We start from the raw sequence: 19,929 nt of genomic DNA on the forward strand, positions 1-19,929 counted from the left end.
CTGAAAAAAGGCTCACCGCAAACACCAGATCCCTGCATACTACTCACTAACTTGGTAATGTATGCTAAAAAAATGGTTTTCCTTACATTTATCTTTGATTGATTGTTTTGGCCCAAAAGATAGAAGCTCTTTGACAAATATTGGTAGCTCTATTTTGTCTAGGGTTTAGACTTCGTTGTCGTAAAAGAAACGAAAACTTGTGTAATTTTATTATGCGACAATTTGGACATTATAGTAGTCCGTGAAATTCTAATTTTTTCCCGTATTTTAATGATGAGCTTGTCATTTGTTTTTTCCGTCCATGAAAATTTGGGTATTGAAGTTTTTTTAAATTGAAATTTTGTATTAGATTGATATGTTGTTTTCTCGTTAAAACAAAATTCATTTTTCTTATTAATAGGTACAGATAAAAGTTCATTCTCTTCAAAATTTTTACCACAAATGATATCTTCCATCGGCTGAAGACTCTCTGAAATTTTTATCGTACCTTTAGGCGGATGCTTCTACCTCAAAAAAATTTTAATCGCAAACACCAAAGTCTTGCATACTACTCACTAACTTTGTAATTTCTCCTGAAAAGGGTTTCCAATACAATTGTCCTTAATTGGGTGTTTTGGCCTCATCAGATAGAAATTGTTAGCTCTATTTTGTCTCGGGATTTGAATGCGTCTTGGTAAACGAAAAAAAGACTTGTGTTACATTTCTATGCAACAAGGTAGACATTATAATTGTCCATGAAATGCTAAATGAAAACAGTTCAAAACCAAAAAAATGATCTAAGGTGCTTAGTTTAGACAAGTTTTGCAGCTTGTCAATTGGAAGATCAGCTCTGGAGACGCATGAAGATCACGGCTCATTGCGGCCGGATGCCGATGAATGGTAGAGACATATGACATTTTTCACACATCATCAACAGAACATTTCAATATCATAGATCAACTTGTGGCACACAATCAAATTGCACTTTCAACTTTCCTATGTCTGCATTATGCTCGTATGTTAATAACAAATGAGAAGCGATCCGATGACTTTCAAAAAAAATTTCTAAAAACCATCAAATTATTCAATTGTCAGAAAACGCGTTAAATGCAAGAAAGTTCCACCCCAGGCCGTCGACTCGTGATACTCTCTACTCACGGGCTTGCCATAGCTCCGCTGATTTGAACTGCTCGATGACTAAACAATGAAGAGTGTTATGCTTTTGCTGATGCCCCTGACGGCCCACCTGAAGTCCTGAAAGGGCAGTTTGAGTCACTTTTAAAGCCTTTCAGACTTATGGCCTTTTCTTCTGTTATAGTCCTATAATGTGGAATATATATCGAAAGAACCACTTCTTGAACAGGTTAGGCGCATTTTGTTCATTTTCGGAGTGCATTCATTCGATGCCTCTATTTTCATTTGTTTATTTGATTTGATCTGATTGAACTTGTGTGTATCTAAAAAGTGTCAAGTTCATTAGTTCAGTAAAATGTAACATTTTTTATTCCTACAACACTGAATCTTGTAAGGGTTTTTCAAAATTGAAACAGAAATTTTCACTAACGATATAATGCCGACAAAAGCAAAGAAAACTTTACATAGAGCAACCGGTCGATGAACCATCATTACGCACAAGCAACAAATGTTTCGCCATAGCAAATCTCCCAAGAAGGATACACACAACAAAGACACAACGAACTTCAACGCGCCCTCTTTAAATTTTGAATTTTGTCGCAATCCTCTGACATAAAGTGGAAAACAGTTTTAAAGCATAGAAGTTTCGAAAAACTTTAAAGGACAACAAATACGAGCAAAGAGCAATTCATGTCGATAAAGCACGTTTATCTTTGTTTGGTTGTTGAAAAGTAAAAACAATAACAAAATTTAATGTACAAACGTTTCCGCTAAATCTGGCATCAATAGGTAAAATACAACTTTGAGTCCTTCTATTTAAAATTATTTTGATTTCGTTTAAAATAGTAAACAAAACAGAGCAATGAGAGGTTCTTCATACAATGTTTATCGGTAAAATAAAATTTTTAATACTTCGTCTTTCAATTTGTTTTCAATTATTTATTCAAGATCGTTAAATTTAGATTCTTTAAGTTCTTAGTGACTTTCAACAGTTCCGTTAGCATTTCGAAACATCTCAGTGTTTTGATTCGCTAAATTCAAAATAATTCGATAATTTTCAAATTGAGTGACATGATAACTCTTGGCTACTATATCAATGTCAACTGCTGACAACGGCACTCACGTGCGTGTTCAAAGTGCGTGTTTAGCATCGAGCTATATATATTGCTTTGAGAGTCATGTGCTTTTGTGGCATTTTGCAGCAATCTATTGTAAGCTATTCAAATGTTCCTGGTGTGCCACAATTTTGGCTTATATGCTGACCTACTGGTGCGTCTTTTTGATGATATGCCGTCTGGGTTGTTATATGTCTGCAAGTTTGCCCGATGTAGGTAAAAATGCATCCACGACTTTTTTTACAGTACACCAAATACAATTTTAGATGGATCAAATTAGACTTTCAAAATGGTAAGCAAGTTTTTTGTTTCCGTGTGATGTAGATCCCTGTAAGATGCATTACTTTTTAAAGCTTTTCTTTAAATCTAGTGCTCAATTGGCCTCTATACTGTAGGAAAAGTGTAAGTATGTTTTTTTGTTTTTGCTGGTTGTTTGACTTGCTTTCCGCTTTTGTTTTCAATGCCACCTAAAAAATATTCAATTGTTTGATTAACAACGCCTTTTTATTAACAATGTATTTTTTGCCATATATTTTTGTTGATTTGTAGGGCTTCGTCAAAGTAATGCCCGTTGAATGTAGATCGAATACACCATGGATAATAACCTCAACAATATTCTTCTAGTGCTGGAGGGGAGTGCAGTAACGGAAATTTAGAATTGTTCCAATGAATATTGGCTTCTTAGACCAATTACAAAAGACTTTTCTTTTCTCATCAACGTAGACTGCCATTTCCAGGAAGAATTGTTTTTTTTAATTCCTTTTTTTTGTTTTGTATTGTGAGCACGAAATGTTCATGCAACTTGTTTTCTAGTTGAGGCAGACTATTCGATGTGTCCATCCATTACTGTGCATATTATGTCATCTACATATCGTTTAAATAGTTCTCGTTATCTAGTTAGATTAACAGTTGCTGAGATTTCACATTCAAAACATTTCCAAACAAATTCCCTCGTTTTTTCATATTGCTCCTTACCTTTATTTGGTCAGTTTATGAGATACCAGTTCTCTCCTTCCTTGCATTCGACGGCATTGCTATTGCAAATCACTTTTTTATGACAGAGGGGAGGGACATTTTTCTTTCGACTTTGTTGTTTCTTCCTTCACTAAGTTTTTCTACGAACGTTTTCCTCCACTTGTTGGCCAAGATAGCTGATAATAGGAGAGCCCCTATTGCCAAACCGTTTTTTGACGGTATCAGTTACCATTACTTTAAAATAAACATTGGTAACTGCTCCCGCGAGACTTTTTTTTTCTGAGAGTGGAGTCAGAAAAGTGTTCAAATTGTGGTAAGAACTTGCAGGAATATATAATAAAGGACGCAGCTGCGTGCTTTTTGTGAAAATTTGCAAAACCCATAGGGGTGTGGGTTTTGCACCAGTTGTTTGTAATTTTTAATAATTTTTTCCCTAATGAGATCTTGTTTTCTTATCTTAAGCTAAGTTCCCTTATTTTCTCTTTCTATATTGATGATTATCTTGTCATTTGTTTTTGCTGTCCTCAAACATTGGGTCAGTCAAGTTTTTTGTTCGTTTTAGATTGATATGTTGTTTTCTTTATAACACAAAATCCATTTTTCTTATCATAAAGTACAGCTAATGGTTGATTCTCTTTGCCACCATTTTCATCTTCAATCGGCTGAAGACTCTGAAATTTTAAGCTTACCATCTGTTATCTACCTCAAAAAAATTTAGCGTACCATTTGACTTCTCAAAAAAACTTTCACCGCAAACACCAAATTCTTGCATCCTACTCGCTAAATTGATAACGTCTGCTATTTTTTTTACATTTGTCCATAATTGATTTCTTTGGCCCATTTTTTGACAAATATTGCTATGCCATGAATAGTTCTCTTTATATATGTTTCTAACTGTGCAAAAATCGCTTAAAACAAGAATTTATTCGATGCGAAAAACTCAAACAGATCGTTGTTGCTGCAGGTTTTTGAGTTCAAAATGTGTTTCTTTGGGCTGTTGTTAATTGCATTATGCCAGTTTAGCAGACGCCTTCATCTGTTCAGTGAGATGCTTGTTTCCACCAATTGTCTGATATTTTTCAGCTGATTGTACGCGTATGAGTTTAAATTCAATCCTGGTATCAGTATAATTTTTTGTAGCAAATGCACTTTTTTTCATATGGAACCTGCTTAAAAGCAATAAAGAGAGATCTGGCTGCCAAAATTTTCATTTAAGTTCTAACAGTGTTTTATTTTTAAAGAGCATCAATGTTTTGCGCCTCTCCAGAGTTTTATCGAATCAATTGATTGAAATATTCAGTTTTTAAAAAAACTAAATCAATCCCTAAGTTTCTGGTACAAACGTTTTCTCTATATCTGGAATCACCAAGTAGAGTGCAAATTGAAATTTTTTTTAGTTACAATATAATGATTTCAATTGAAATAATAAAAAAAACAGTAAACAAAACAGGTTCTTGGAATATTGTTAAGCGGTAAAACAAAATTTTCTGAGGTTTCGTATTCTAATTTGTTTTTATTTTCTATTCAAGATCGTTAAATTTAGATTTTTGAAGTTTTTTCATTTTCTAATATTTTGGTATTGTTTTGGAATCTTGCAATGTTTGGTTTTGACAGAATGCAATTTTTAATTTGAGCAACATGACAACTGTTGATTTCACTAATTCCTAATTTTGTTTGACTAGTTGCTGTATTTGTTTTTGTTTGCACTGGCGGATAGCTCTGATGTTCTCTGCAAAAAAGGAAGACAGCTATGCTGATACCACTAGTTGTTTGTGACTGAAATCATCATCGCACATCTTGGGAGCTCCAAACCCTGCATCCTTGCTCTGGGAAGCTAGGGCTACGCGAAACTTGACTTCTTAGTAATCGTGCCTGTTGAGGAACGGAAGCGGTTTGTTCAACTCATATACATGTGGCCTTTGGTTTACTACTCTCATTTTTCACGTCCCTAATCAGCTTTTAAGTTCTATGTAAAAAATCTGCTTTTTAGTCATTTGTCCTATTTATCTATTTTTAGTCATTTGTTTTATTTATTTATAATAGAAGTTTTCGTAGAATTGGTTTGAAGTGTTGGGCTTAGCACCATCTAAGTTGAAATCCAATTTAAAAGTATTGCAATTATCTTATCGAATGTTTGTGTTGAAAGCGGGCTCAAACTGTTGATTAGTTTTTGTCACTTTGTGAATGAGAACTTTGGTGCGTAAGAAAAGTGAATAAAAAATACAAACTGAGGAAGGATTTAGGTAGATTGATATCAAGAATTGAAACAAAAATTGAGGTAACTTAAGATTACCAGAAAATAAATTTCGAAACACTGCAGCAGCAGAAAAAACTGGTTTTCAAGTATTGGCTCTTAGCAATTTAAACAAAACATGAACGCAATCAAATAGCTGTATTTAGCATTGTCTGTTAAAAATAGTTAAGCAAATTGGATGTAGTCAAGCATAACAAGAAAACGAAGAATTAGAAGCAAGTGAATTATGAACAGTGCAGCCTTCCTTCTTCAACAATTGCAGACAAAAGAATGGGGGTGTGTATGACTTCTTGAGAACTTCACATGTCCTGAGTCCTGATATATAAATGACAGCTTTGCAGGAGTACAGAACTGACTATGGTTCGGATTGATATGATGATGACCGGCTATCGTTCGTTTTTCTTGGCGGATGTGTTGATTTTGATGTTGGCTTGATTCCTCGGATGACCGGACCTCGGTCCTGGAACACCTGTTCTGACACTTGTAACGAACCACTGGTCTCGTTTGCTACGCAGATTCTTGCCCACACCGTCAACGTACTGGGTTGTCTTCTTTTACTATTGCTTTTTTCATTCACCATAGCCCCTTCTCTTCAGATTTTCTTTTCCCCGTTGTTTCTGGTTTGTTTAGAATTGAAGAAGGATCTCAACATTTTTGCCACACGAACTACCAGAGACGTGCACACACTTGGCGATAGGCACATCCAGAATAAAGTACGTCACAAAAAAGGCAGGAGGAACAGTTTACGCATACAGATGAGCTAGGCTGGTGGACTTGTCCTATGTTTTGAAATGCTACCCTGACCAAAGACTTGAAACCATTGTGGTAATCGCCAGCTTTAAAGATCATCGCCTTTCCTCTTCCCCTTTCTTTCAGCATTTCAAACATTTAATTCTAAAATTTCTTGTAAAATTTAGTACTTCACTCTTAATCATACCTATGACAATTCACAGAGTTATTAACAATTTCATAAAAAATATAATTTTTAACTAGAAATTTAGGCTTTATAACTGTGTTGACCCCAGCTCGTCGAGGAACTTCATATTTTCCCCTGAATTTAATAATGTTTGCTAATCTCCTTCATTCTGTAAAGATTCTCTGCATTTTTCTTCCATGGAAATCACATGTTCTCTCATATTATGATTGTCGGTTTCTCGCATTTCAATTTTCATTTCTATAAAATTGTCAACAATATTCTTCTCGAACTTATTTTCTAGCCCTATTTAATCTTCTTTCCTCGTTTCAATCCGTTCTCACTGCAGCTAGTACCAGCAACATCTCAGTGGTTGTGATTACATTTTCCTTATTTTTAGTGGTTTGGTTTCTAGCCGTGAGTATTTTGATGGATTCGAATGCCGACACTGCACCGCAAATCAAGCTGCAGATAAAATAGCAATTTTTACCATGTAAATTTAAGCGCAGAAAACAAGCTGCACTAAAAACTAGTGGTAGCCATTAACCCGCCAGCCTTGATGCTGAATAATCGCGTCGTCTACCTAATGATTTGACAAATCCTCACAAACAATGCAACACTATTGCAAAACTGGCATGTCGAATTGCCACCGAAATTTTACCCCCACATCACTTAGCCGTTTACAGCTGCTTTGTCTAATCCTGCCTGACAAGAACTTTGGTGTTAGACCTATAAGAATAAGAAATATTTCGCAGAGAAAAATTGGGCAATGTATTGTAGCTTCTGTCAAAAGAGATCTGCAAAACCTACGAGGCAGTGCACAGCAATGACCTCGGCAAAAGAGCGGCATAGAAAATACCATTTCATCTTTGAGATCTTGCTTCAATGATGACAATAATGACGCACTACTAATGATTGATGCTAACAAGGCTTGCAAACAACTGATATTTCTCGCATTCCACAACATCTACGCGCAGTGTTCTTCACTCACAAACGCTGTGAATAAATATTATCAAGCACCATCTAAATTGTTTGATGGGAAAGACAATCTCTTCCAAAGAAGAGACAACTCAAGGTAATCCCTTTGCTAAGGCAAAGTACAGCATAGCCACGTTACTGCTGATAAATTGTGTTTAAACTGGCTGCATAATACAAACAAAAGTGATAGCTCCACACCGAAAAATTAACGGAATTCCGAGATTCTTCCGATGGTCTTTGTCTCAGTGACAAGCCATACAGATATCTGGTGAACGGTCCTAAAGGTCAATTAATTTTCAAAGAGTCGCAAGAGGAAGAATCGGGAATAGTTTTTGCTAGTACTGATGTCAAAACAACCAAAGGCACACGATTTTAGGCTCCGTTATTGGTGATAGCTCATCGTGCTTTAATTTTGCCCTTGCTTCCTTGCTTAAATATACGTCTTTTCTTGACCGTAATAATTTGCGCAGAAGTTGCCGTAGAAAAAATACAGCTGCTTTACAACAAAAGGCGTCCAACACAAACTTGCCCACCTCAACCGAACAACGTCCGAATCCCTGAAAGCCGTGGAACCAACGCTGAATGAGAATATTATTCCAGCCATAACCAGTTTTGAATCTCAGGTTGGATCTCTTTGAAGTATTTACCCCCTACCCTTGCAATTGACCTCTCCAATCCCCTAAACAACCATGACCGTATCCAGGTTGAGCTGGTTCAAAATAGCTTGCAACACGATATTAAAATGGCCTGAGTTAAAGAAGAGAAAACGAAGCTATATAGTTTGAGAGAAGCATTAAATCAGAAGACCAAAACTCCTTGGAAACCGCTTCACAAAAAAGCGTTTCTAGCTGAGCGAATGCTCTGCCACTCAAAAATACAGTTTCTGCCTAACCAAGCTAGAGTTTCGAGATGGACTAAACTTCCGATGTGGTTGCGAGTGTAATATCCGTGCACTGTCTACGGTTACGGTTTGGGTTGGGTGTTATTCTTAAGCACTTTAAACCTCGGAGTTACTGAGGCAAATTTTCCAAGTTTCTGACTTGAATTTAATTGAGCAGATGTAAATGTACAATCAGTTTTATACAAAGTCAGATCTATTGCTTGTAAATATTAGACGTTTTGTGAAGATGAGAGAGGTAAAGCAATTAAAGAGAGGCAGCTCGATTGTGTAAAGTTTAGTTTTGAATATGTTCTTTGGTTTCAGTCAGTCCTATCAATGATTAATTAATCTTAGGTTATATTTACCCATTTTCGTTAATCTCCTTGGGATTTTCTCATAGTTATTTTCTACCGCACGGGTCCCTGTTATTTAAACTAACAGATAACATGTTTACCTGCTTGACGAATCCCGTCATGAAAAAACTTTCCTTGACGTGTCCCGTCAAGATAAAATTCCATGACGATTCCCATCATTATTTATGATGCTTTCTCTATATTATTAAAATCCGGTTTACTATTAGTAACCATCTCTTTTTGTTCTCCTATTTGTTTGTGAAAATTTCGAATTATGCGTTTAATATGTAATTTATGAGCATGTCATACATTATGGTTCACCATAATGCCTCCCTCTTAGAAAATGTGAGTGTTCCACTCACTCACACAGCAAGAGTTTCAAATGTCCATTTTCGAGTTCATATATTTTTGTGCTTTTTCAATCCCGTACTTGTCATAAAAATTACGGGCCTCATCGTCTTCAATAATTTTTTTTGCTTGAAGAATGATTTTGAACATGTCCTCACGACCACCCTTGTCCGGATGACAGAGCATTGCCAACGTCTTGAAATGTTTCTGGATAGTACTGGTTGTGGCCCCTGTGGCAGGAATAGAATTTCATAAAAGTTTGGAGGTCGACTGAACGGGCTCTGCGCGTTGATCGCCTCCAACCTCCTCTGTATGACCTTCATTGAGGTTTGCTGTGTTTTTACTCTACTCCTTAGCTTACTATTGTCTATCTCGGCATTCTCCAACTCCCGAGCTAAGCACTCCCACTCGTCCACCAGAGCGATACATTTCCTTGGTTTTGTTTCGGCTACATTTGTAACCTCCTCCAACTCTTTCTTCAATGTTTCCACCTGCCTCCTGCAGGACTCCCGCTGATTCTCAGCGTATTCAATTTGCCGTTTGGTCTCCACCAATTGATCACCTTATCTTTGACTTTCAAGTTTTAACTGCCGGAGCTCCTCTTCGTGCCGAGCCCCGGCTGTTCCCAGCATTTCGCTGTTGTCAATCTTCTTTTGTTGTTCCTCGATTCTGTGTTGCATCTCACTTAACTCCCCAACGCTAATTGCGGCTCTATTCACTATATTGGGTGGTTGCAGCTGCGTCAGTGGCACCACGTACCTTTTGTTTGAGGTTACTCCAACAATCCAATACACTTGGTGCCTGACTATTGACCTGACCTCGAACAACTCGGGTAGATAGTAGCAATAATCACCAATTTTTGGTTCTGCCATCCCCACATATCATACACGTAAATTAGTCTAATGTATTAATCTCAATTTCTGCCATATCTGGTACAAATTTTGCCTTTTTTGCTTTTATAACTACGATGTTTGTTTCACCATCACAACGTTCAACTGTCCTTTTTCTTGTCAATTTTTGTTCCTTTGTACGTTGTTTTAGATGATGAAAATAACCTAGTTCTCCCATTGGGTTAATGGGTTGCAGTGCAATTACATGATTGGTGCCACTGCTTAGCATTTCGATTGAAAGAAACACGCGTACCAAACAAAATATGATTTTAGATCCAATAAAAATCACAAAAATTAAAAACTGATGGCTATTTCCCTGGCCACATGCCAGATTTGTTTCACTTCATTACTCAAGTATTCAAAAATCAGCAATTCATGCCACAGATGATTGTACTTCAAGTCCGTGTTGAAATACTTCAGAGTCTCATGCTCAAATAAACCTACTAATCCCAGGAAAACTTATATTCCTGTTATCGTCTTTCTCGAATGCCTTAATCTTTGGGCCCTTTTGCTGAGTTCCAGGTCCTTGTCATTGAAAAACCCTTCCATTGGAGTCCAAGTTGACCAATTGACGTTAACTCTATAATTAGGCATATAATTGGGATTTTAATCAATTGTGTTCTTCGCCCATATGTTATCCATGACCCATTCTGCAATTCAAGACCGTTCGGGTACATCGGGTTGCAATTAATCAGTGTGAAATTTCTATAGAAAACTCTAGAAATGGGGTCCATGTATCTAATTACTTCTGAAGTATTGTAAAAAGACACCATAATTGTTACTTCCTCCGTACAAAACTGATTTTCGACAACATGCATGATTATTTTAGCGCACCTATGGACATAAAGTATTCCTCCCGCTCTTTCTGCGTGTGTACCCAGAGCGTTTTGTTTACTTAAGAAAATTTGGTGTGAATTTCCGTTAATTGATGTCGTTAGAATCATAGCCCTGTGCAGTTTTTCTAAATGACAATTTGATAACTCTATTTGTTTCAGGTTTTCAAACATGCCTCAAAAATCCCACAGAAAAAGTTGGTTCAGTTTTATGTCCCTGAGATCTGCATCAGATATATCTGTTGTTGAAAAATTTTGTTCCATGGCCGTCAACTTTTCCGTTGTGTAAAACAAATTTCTGTGGTTTGTTTCAAAAAGCAGAAAATTGTCTATATGTTTTGTCTTGTTTTTCAACAAAATTTTAGGACAACAAAATTTCTTTTTCTGTCTAATTTGCTTGTCAAGTACTTTTTGTTTCCAGCGCGGACTATTTTTGCTGTTTTTGAGTCTGAAAATTTAACGATCGTTAAGATGTTTGTTTTTTGTCATGGTCGAACAGATATTGTACTGAATCTTTTTCAAATGCTCGTCAAAATCAAATGCTCGTCAAATGATATCGTCAAAATCATAACAAGGTCTGCTCATGTTTCAAAGGGTCTTTAAAATATAACCATGTTCCTTCATTTGCTTCCCTAGTTTCAATGAACGAAGTCCCCATGAAAATTTCAGCATTTGTCATGATGTTACCTTTCTGTGTTTCACATTTTGGATTGATCCAATCCACGGGGTAGACATAATTCGCTCCTCTCTCATCTCCGCCTTTCATGAAAGTTTTTGATATCTTCTGAACAAATTCAGCGTCGGTTCGGTCAACATTCATCTCGTTGAGGATTTCATTGGGAGCATTGAATTCAACATCACTAAGACCCGGTAACCGCGCTTTGTGTTCCTGCCATAGATTTTGACAGACTGACTCTTTTATTGGGTAAAACGTTGGAATTATTTGTGATTTTTCGTTTAAGCAAATTGCGTCGTCTTACCAAGTACTCTTTTTCAGCACAGTTACCGTATATGCAGCCCCGTGCATGCAGTATTTTAGTTTACTCATGTTGCTTTTGGCTTAGATCAGTCCTCCTTTGTTTACCTGCTCCTCATTTATATGTGACGTTTCACATTTTGTTGGTTACGTCATTGCAAATTTCTGCGTCTGTAGAATGTTGTCAAAATCATACCCCACAATCTTCAAGGATTGTGAAAAACCTAATACGCTAACCAACTGAAGAAATTTCCAGTCCAGCTGCACGATCCAATGTGGGTTCCACGCCCTCTGCATTTTGTCGTATCACCTTTTAAAAAAATACATCCCTCTCAAATTTTTCATCTGAACCATTATCCTTGATTAAAAATAGTCTTTCAGTTTCCGTGGTCTTGTTATTCCCGACGCACTTCTTGTCTGATATCGTCGTTCAGCGACATTTTGCGAAGTAGAAGCCGTGCTCCTATTTGGAAATTCTTTGCCTTCACTCCTTTCGGATGTTGACACCAGACTATCCTACTTCTGCTGTGTGGCTACTTTGGGCGCAGGTATCTTTTTGCTTCTGCTTTTATTGTTGGTGTTAGTATTTTTTGATTCTCTTGTACTCCCACCCATAGGTGTCTGAAACGAGTCGTCTTTGACTGTCTCATTGTGAGTTTCAGTATTAGGATAAATTTGACTGATATTTCTTCTTTCTGTGTCATTCAATTTTGGGGTCACCACTTCAATTTCCATAAAATAATTGTCCTCCGTAAGGTCGTTTCGTGTTATTCTCGGTTCAATCTTTCCCTTCTTAGGTTCTTATTTGTCAGTGGTAGCAATTCTACTGTTAAAATGTTTGAGTCGGTCGTAGTGGACCTTTTGTTGTTTTTTTGTTTTCACCTTCTCAATAACAAAGTTCTGATCGTTTATTATTTCACGTATTACCTGCAATCTGCTGTAAAAGGATTTAATTTTCCAAATGTGCTACGGTCATAGTAGATTTTTTGTCTTTCTTGCTCCACATCTATGCTTTCCCTAACCAGCTCACGGCACGTCTGTAGTTCGTCTTTCAAACAACCAACGTAATCACTCAAAGTTGGGTAGATTTTGGTTTGTACTGTTTGATACATGCAATCAATCGGCAGCGCGCATGATCGTCCAAAAAGGAGGCAAAAGGGGCTGTACTTCGTAACAGAGTGAATTTATGATCTGTACGCCATCATTACTAGCGGAAGGTAGTCGCTCCAGATGTTGTGATGTTCACCCACATATTTTGCAGAGCTCTCTTTGATTGTGCAATTGGTGCGCTCTATCATTGCGTTTCCTTGAGGGTGATAAGTTGTTGTTGAAGTCCTGTTAATTCCCAGCTCCTTACAAATGTTGTTGAAAAGATCCAACAAAAAATTACAGCCCTTGTCGCTATGAAGATTTGCCGGACAACCAAACCTTGAAACCCATACGTTTACAAAGGCCTTAGCTACGGTTGAAGCTTCTTGGTTGCTCATGGGAATTGCTTCATACCATTTTGTAAATTGATCTCCAATTAACAGAATGTATTTGTTTCCGCTGGACTCGTGTAAAGGTCCCATAATGTCTAAGGCAACTTGCCAGAAGGGATGACTTGGTTTCCACGTTGTCAGGCTGTGTATGTGTTTCTGATGTGGAGATTTGTTCTGACAGCATTCTTCGCAAGAACTTACCCACTCGTGGACACCTTTTTTCATCCCGTGCCAGTAGAATTGTTTTCGAACCCTATGAAAAGTCTTGGCCGTACCAAATGTCCGCAATGTTCATGAAGGAAAGCAGAATTTCTTTTAAAACTGATCTCTGAATGACTAATTGTGTTAAGTTATTAAATTCGTCAAAACGTTTCTGTCTCTTGATTAGATCATTTTCAATCCGTAAGTTTCTGAAATCAATCCAAAGTTTCCACAGTGCCCTAGAGGCTCCTGCCATGTGTTTTCGTTGAAGGCGTTTCCCGTTCTCAATCCAGTGTCTCAGTATAATGAGGTCGGCTGCATTTTTCTGATGTTCAACTAGTTGTTCAACACATTTCCCTAGTCCAATGGACCAGATATTTTTTTCTTCCGTATTTATTTGGTTCACTTGATCGCAGTCTTTGACTTGGTCTTCAGTCTGTGGAACTCTCGACAGACAGTCCGCGTGAGGGATCTTTTTTCCCGCTTCGTGTTTGATTTCAAAGTCAAACTGTCCGAGCTTTTTTATCCATCTGGCCAATAATCCGTCTGGTTCCTTAAAACTATATAACCACGTGAGGGCCCTATGGTCAGTAACAATTAAAAATTTTTGTCCCAGAAGATAATTTCTGAAGTGTTGAGTAAAATAAACTATTGCAAAAAGATCTCGTTTTGTCGCAGAATAGTTTCGTTGACTTTTGCTGAGCGCTTTGCTTGCGTATGCAAAAATTCTTTCACCCCGTTGTTGTCTTTGGGAAATAATTGCGACAATGCCAAACAAAGAGGCGTCGGTGGTTTTCGTATAGGGATCCGTGTCATTCGGATAACCCAAAATTGGTGCTTTCTGTAAAGCTTTTTTAAGTTGTTCAACTGCTGATTCACATTCCTTGCTGCAAGTAAAACGTTCCTTTTGTTTAATAGCTTATAAAGCAGCTCTGCTATTTTTCCGGAATCTTGTATGAATCTTCTGTAAAAGCCTACTAGTCCTAATATAGCTCTCAATTCTTTTTTTGTTCCTGGGCTTTTCATTTTACAGACTGCCGCTACCTTCTCCGGATCCACTTCTTCGCCTTTATTTGATAAAATGTGTCCCAGGAAATGAATTTTTTCCTGAAAAAACCTGAATTTTGAGCCTTTTAGTTTCAATCCAGCGTCTTTTAGTCGCCCAAGTACGAGATCTAGGTGGTTAAGATGCTCCTCAAAGGATCTACCGAAGATGATTATGTCATACAGGTATACTAAAGCCAGTTCATAGGAGAGTCCCGACATGATCAATTTCATTAAATTTTGGAAAGCTCCTGGCACTGACGCTAAACCCATGGGTAGTCTCTTCCATTTGTAGAGTCCCATTGGAGTTATAAAAGCTGTCACGTTCTGTGACTCTTCATCGAGTGCCATTTAAAAATATCCCGATGTCAAATCGATATTGGAAAAGTAATAATTTCCGTCTAGAGACTCAATAACTTCATTTATTCTTGGTAGCGGCCGACTGGTTTTCTCGATTTGTTTATTCAAACCTCTGTAATCTACAACTAGTCTGTAGCTGCCATCTTTCTTCTTCACCAATATTGATGGTGCTGTCCACTACGAATGGGTTGGTTCAATTAATTTTGCATCCTCTAGATCTTCGACAGTTTTTTTCATTGCTTTTCTTTTATCCAAGCTCATACTGCATTAAGTTTTCCTGAACGGCTGTGCATCTTTGTTTAATTTAGTCTGGTGTTTAATTTGTCACAATATCCTAAGTCATTTAAATTTCGTGAGAAGACTTGTTGATGTCTCGTGAACAATTCCTGTACTTTCTCTTTCTGCTGGTCATTTATCTTAGAACCTTCCAAATTTGCGTGTTTTTCCCACTTGAATAGTTTCCAATGTTTTTGGTTTATTTTGATTTGTGAAAATTCCATTCACAAATAAGTTCTGTTTGTTTTCAAAGTAAGTTCCCACTTTAGTGCTTTTATACACAGTTACTGGTGCGTCCGTTAGATTTAACACTTTTATCAATCTCCAACCACCTTCCATTGATGTTATACAGGCGGCTAAAAGCAAACCAGTCTTTAATTCAAAATCTTCAATTGCTTCCACTAATCCTTCCACTCCCGGAATTTCTTCTCCGTTTTCATCAGCTAATCTAATTTTCATTGGACTTTCGTTTTTACTCTGTATATAAGTGTTTTATCTCGCAATTGCAAAAACTTGAACAACTTGCGTTTTCTCTGTGGTGAGCGGTATTGAAATTTTAAAGTTACTGCTATATAGTTCCTCTTCGTGTAAGTTCAATACACATTTATTGGTTTTCAGGAAATCAATTCCCACACATTCTATAACTTTGTCTGCCGTTATCACAAACTCTTGTTCAACCTCCGATAGTCTTGGTTGCAACTGTATTAAAAGCGTTACTCTTCCTATTATTTTGACAGCTGAGTTATTGGCTGTTAACACTCGTTTTGTGTATTTTTGCACAATTCCCGGTTTGCCCAGTTTTTTGTATGTGGACCAGCTCAAAAGCGATATACTACTTCCACTGTCCATTAATCCAACGCATCTGTTCCCATGAAGTATGATTTCTGCGTTTAGACATTTAATTGTGTTTGTAGAACAAACTCTAATGACATTACAGTTCTCAGTGGTTTTCTTTTTAAAATGGCAGTTTCTTTTCAAGTGTTGGGAACTTCCACATAGGAAACAGTTTCGACAATTCCTCGAAATGTGCCCTTCTTGTCCACAGGCTCTGCACTTGAAACCCTGCCTGTCGTTCCTCCTAGACGGTTCCTCTCTTCCAAAACATCTGTCTCGGTGAATGGGTCCTGGCGTTGGAAATCGCCGCCTATCGTTGCTGTCCTCTGTCACGTCTGTTGTCACCCCACCGTCTCCGGGAACCGCTTCGCTCCCTATATTGGTTTCGACTGTTTTCTCGCTCTTTGTCATCTACTGACAATTGGTTCACAAGCTTGGTGACGGCCTTCACTGAATATTTTGTTTCATCTCGTCTAATTACCGCAACTTTTGGTGTTTGCTCTTCCTCCTCTATTCTTGTTACAGCTTCCAGATGCTATGCTCTTTCCAAAACTGTTTCAATTTTCATATCTTTGTCGCCGATTTGCTTTCTGAGATCTAATATCACCTGACTATGATCGATTCCTTCTAGAAATCTTCTCAGAACGAGATGGTCTCTAATGTCTTGCGACTCCGTTGGGTAAGCTTTCAAAGCCAACTGCTTTAAATCTCCCAGAAAATCTGTCAGTTTTTCGCCTGGTTGCTGTACGCGGCGAGCTAGCCGTCCCCGGAAAACAATCGGTTTTTTGCTGTAGTGTTCTCGAAAAGCTTTAATGCATTAATCATAATTTTCTCGTGTAGATTGCGGTAGAGTGTGATAGAACTCTATGGCAGATTTTGGTAGCCTAAGTGCAAAGTAATGCGGCCGTTCATCAACTTCGCGAGCCGGATCTTCTTCAGTTCCTTTCCACTTTTGTAGTTCCGCTAATAGCTCAAAATGCGTCACGTAATTTTTCAAGTCGTTTGAACCGGTAAATGCTTCCGGTAATAGCATTCTAGAGGTTGAGCCCGTTGCCATTTTATTGTTCCACTACTTGTATCGTGCCCTTTTAAAACTTTGTTAAGTTGTTGAAAGTAATAGTTTCTATAAAATAATTATCAAGCAGATCGTCACTGGAAGGTGTTTTCTATTTTTATCTTTGAATTTCTATAGCACTCTCTTTATTTTAATGTTTAAAAACTTTTGTTTATATAATTCTAACGCTTATTTCAATACGGTTTTTCTTTCTTTTTACTTATTTAATTTTTTCTTTATTTTAAAGGAAGTTTTAATTTACAGTCTTATAGACGACTGTCCAACCTAATTTTTTTAATTTTAATATGATTCTGGCTGAACTCCGATTCTTCTTGTTTTATTGATGTTTTAAAATATTTTCTTTTCTATTTGCGACAAGGATGATATTAGGTGCTTTAGTTTTCTTTTACTTTCTCCTGCTTATTGTTACCTTTTCAACTATTTTCGCTTTATATTCTTTTTTTAATGGTAGTTCCAGAAAAGTCAATTTATAGCATTCAGCAACTATTTCAATTGCTTTTACAACTCAACTATCCCGCGCTTTTTTCCCGATGATTTTGCCGCTCGTTATCTAAATGTCAATTTAGCAAATAAGGTCGAAAGAAAAAAATTATTTCCTGTACTAATAAGACTTACGCAGTGGCGATCAGTTTCAATTACGAACGACAACAAAATGAAAGAACTCTTTATTTCTACTCACTTGGTATGATGCGGCCTTTCCACACAAGGAAGTTTGTGTCTCCACCAACGAGTAAAAGATAGCACCACGCGAGTAATTTCTCACTTGTTTTCCTGGACTGGTTTCCTGCAGCTGATTTCCTCCGCTGTGACTTCTGCAATTGATTCCCACAAAAATTGATGGAAATTGGTGGAAATTAAGGATTTGTTATCCCAAATCTTGTGTTTTGTCTCGAGAAAAATTCGATTCTCGGAGTTACTGAGGAAAATTTTCCAAGTTTCGGACTTGAATTTAATTGAGCAGATGTAAATGTACAATCAGTTTAATACAAAGTTAGATCTATTTCTTGTAAATATTAGAAATTTTGTGAAGATGAGAGATGTATAGCAATTAAAGAGAGGCAGCTCGATTGTGTAAGGTTTAACTTTGAATGTTCTTTGGTTTCAGTCCTATCAATGGTTAATTAATCTTAGGTTGTTTTTACCCACTTTCGTTAATCTCCTTGGGATTTTCTCATAGTTATTTTCTACCGCACGGCTGCCTGTTAGTTAAACTAACAGATAACAGGTTTACCTGCTTGACGAATCCCGTCATGAACAAACATTCCTTAACGTGTCCCGTCAATATGAAATTCCATGATGATTCCCATCATTATTTATGATGCTCTCTCTATATTGTTAAAATCCGGTTTACTATTAGTAACCATCTCTTTTTGTTCTCCTATTTGTTTGTGAAAATTTCGAATTATGCGTTTAATATTTAAATTATGAGCATGTCATACATTATGGTTCACTATACGAGTTAACGAAAACGCCAGATATATGTCCATATGGTGAAAATTTCAATATCGCGCGTGAACTCCAATGTTCAAAAAAGCGTACTCTCGCATTCGCCATTTCGAAATGTGAGACATGTTCGCGAGGTTGATGAACGAGGTTTGTTATGATCGCGAAATAGAGCCAAAGTTTCAGTCGCTTCATGGAGAATCCTTTCCACACAAAATCACAAGCACTGATGACAACACTCATCAAAGCGAATAGACTCTGGGAAACTCAATTCTCTAGGACTTTTTTAGATGACAAAGTTTTCAACTACCTCGAATCTTCATGCCCGAAAACCATCGAAGAAGCCTGCTCATAACACGAAGAGCTTAAAATTAATATATGTGACCTGCATTATCGAAGTTGAAAACTGTTCTTTTTTTCCTAATTTCTTGCCTGCACGGGTGGTGCTGCCGCCTCGGCCACCAAAGTTTTTGAAACATGTGGGCTGAGTCTCCACCACTATGAGACATCACTGCATCGTATATTATTTTAGGGACAAGGCAGTATAGTTCTTTTAGAGCTGCGTCATAAGAAATATAAGCATAAACATCACTGCATCGTATATAAGTTTAAAGACAGGGCACTATATTTCTTTGAGAGCTGCGTCATGAGAAATATAAACTTAAACATCACTGCATCGTATATAATTTTAAAGACAAGGCTTTATAACTCTTTTAGAGCTGCGTCAAAAGAATTGAATTTCTATATAAGGTAATTTTTTTATGAATCTAGTCTCCCCTCCCGCACTATGGCACTGCAAGAACTGTCGGCCGTTTGGAACCACTGCACCCTCTGAGTCATGAAAAAGTTAGCCAAAAATATAGTGGAAAAAGAAGTTTGCATCAGTGCGGGATAAGCGATATTTGCTAGTTTATATCTGTTCTAGAGCGAATTGACGTGTTTGCATACTTCTGTTTTCGGTTAATATTTATCGTATAGACGTAGAGTTGGGAGGATCCCTGAAAAGCCGATATTCACCCACTTTTGGGTAGGGTTGTTTCTCAATTAACTTTTTTCATATCGTGGATATTCAGTGTTCAATCGTTTATAAGGTACGAAGTACTAATCTTAACCGACTGTTGTCATTACTTCCATAGAGAAAATTTGGTCTAAGTTGAAGAACGTATCAACTTCATGTTAATGATTACCAGAATAAACTAATGAAAATGAAACTATTACGTCTTATCCTCTAACTTGAAACGCATGACCTACTGCAAATGTGACCACTGCAATAACTGGAAAAAACTAGACTAAACTAAAACTACCTTTGGACTGAACTCATGTGGGTCTAACAAACCCTTGGATTTATTTATGTTTAAATCCTAAAGCCTTTACTACTACTACTACTACTACTACTACTACTACTACTACTACTACTACTACTACTACTACTATATCTGGCAATAATGGATTAGCGATGCTATCAGTAAGATTCACTTTTCGAGTGACACTATGACTAGACAATATTGCGATTTGGATCTTTTCCGTTTGTGCCCCCCAGTACGTTATGCGCCCCCCAGTTACAAAGCACGTGCCATTACATAGTAA

At 37.2% G+C, this 19,929-nt stretch overlaps 1 protein-coding gene across 2 annotated transcripts in view; it reads left to right on the plus strand.

The window, feature by feature from the left end:
* The window catches only part of LOC142343517 (beta-1,3-galactosyltransferase 9-like), a 106,650-nt gene that overhangs the window by 32,568 nt on the left and 54,153 nt on the right, over positions 1–19,929 (plus strand). The window lies entirely within an intron of this gene.

This window comes from Convolutriloba macropyga, chromosome 1, assembly GCF_964194025.1.
Source record: "Convolutriloba macropyga chromosome 1, txConMacr16.3, whole genome shotgun sequence".
NCBI lineage: Eukaryota > Metazoa > Xenacoelomorpha > Acoela > Convolutidae > Convolutriloba > Convolutriloba macropyga.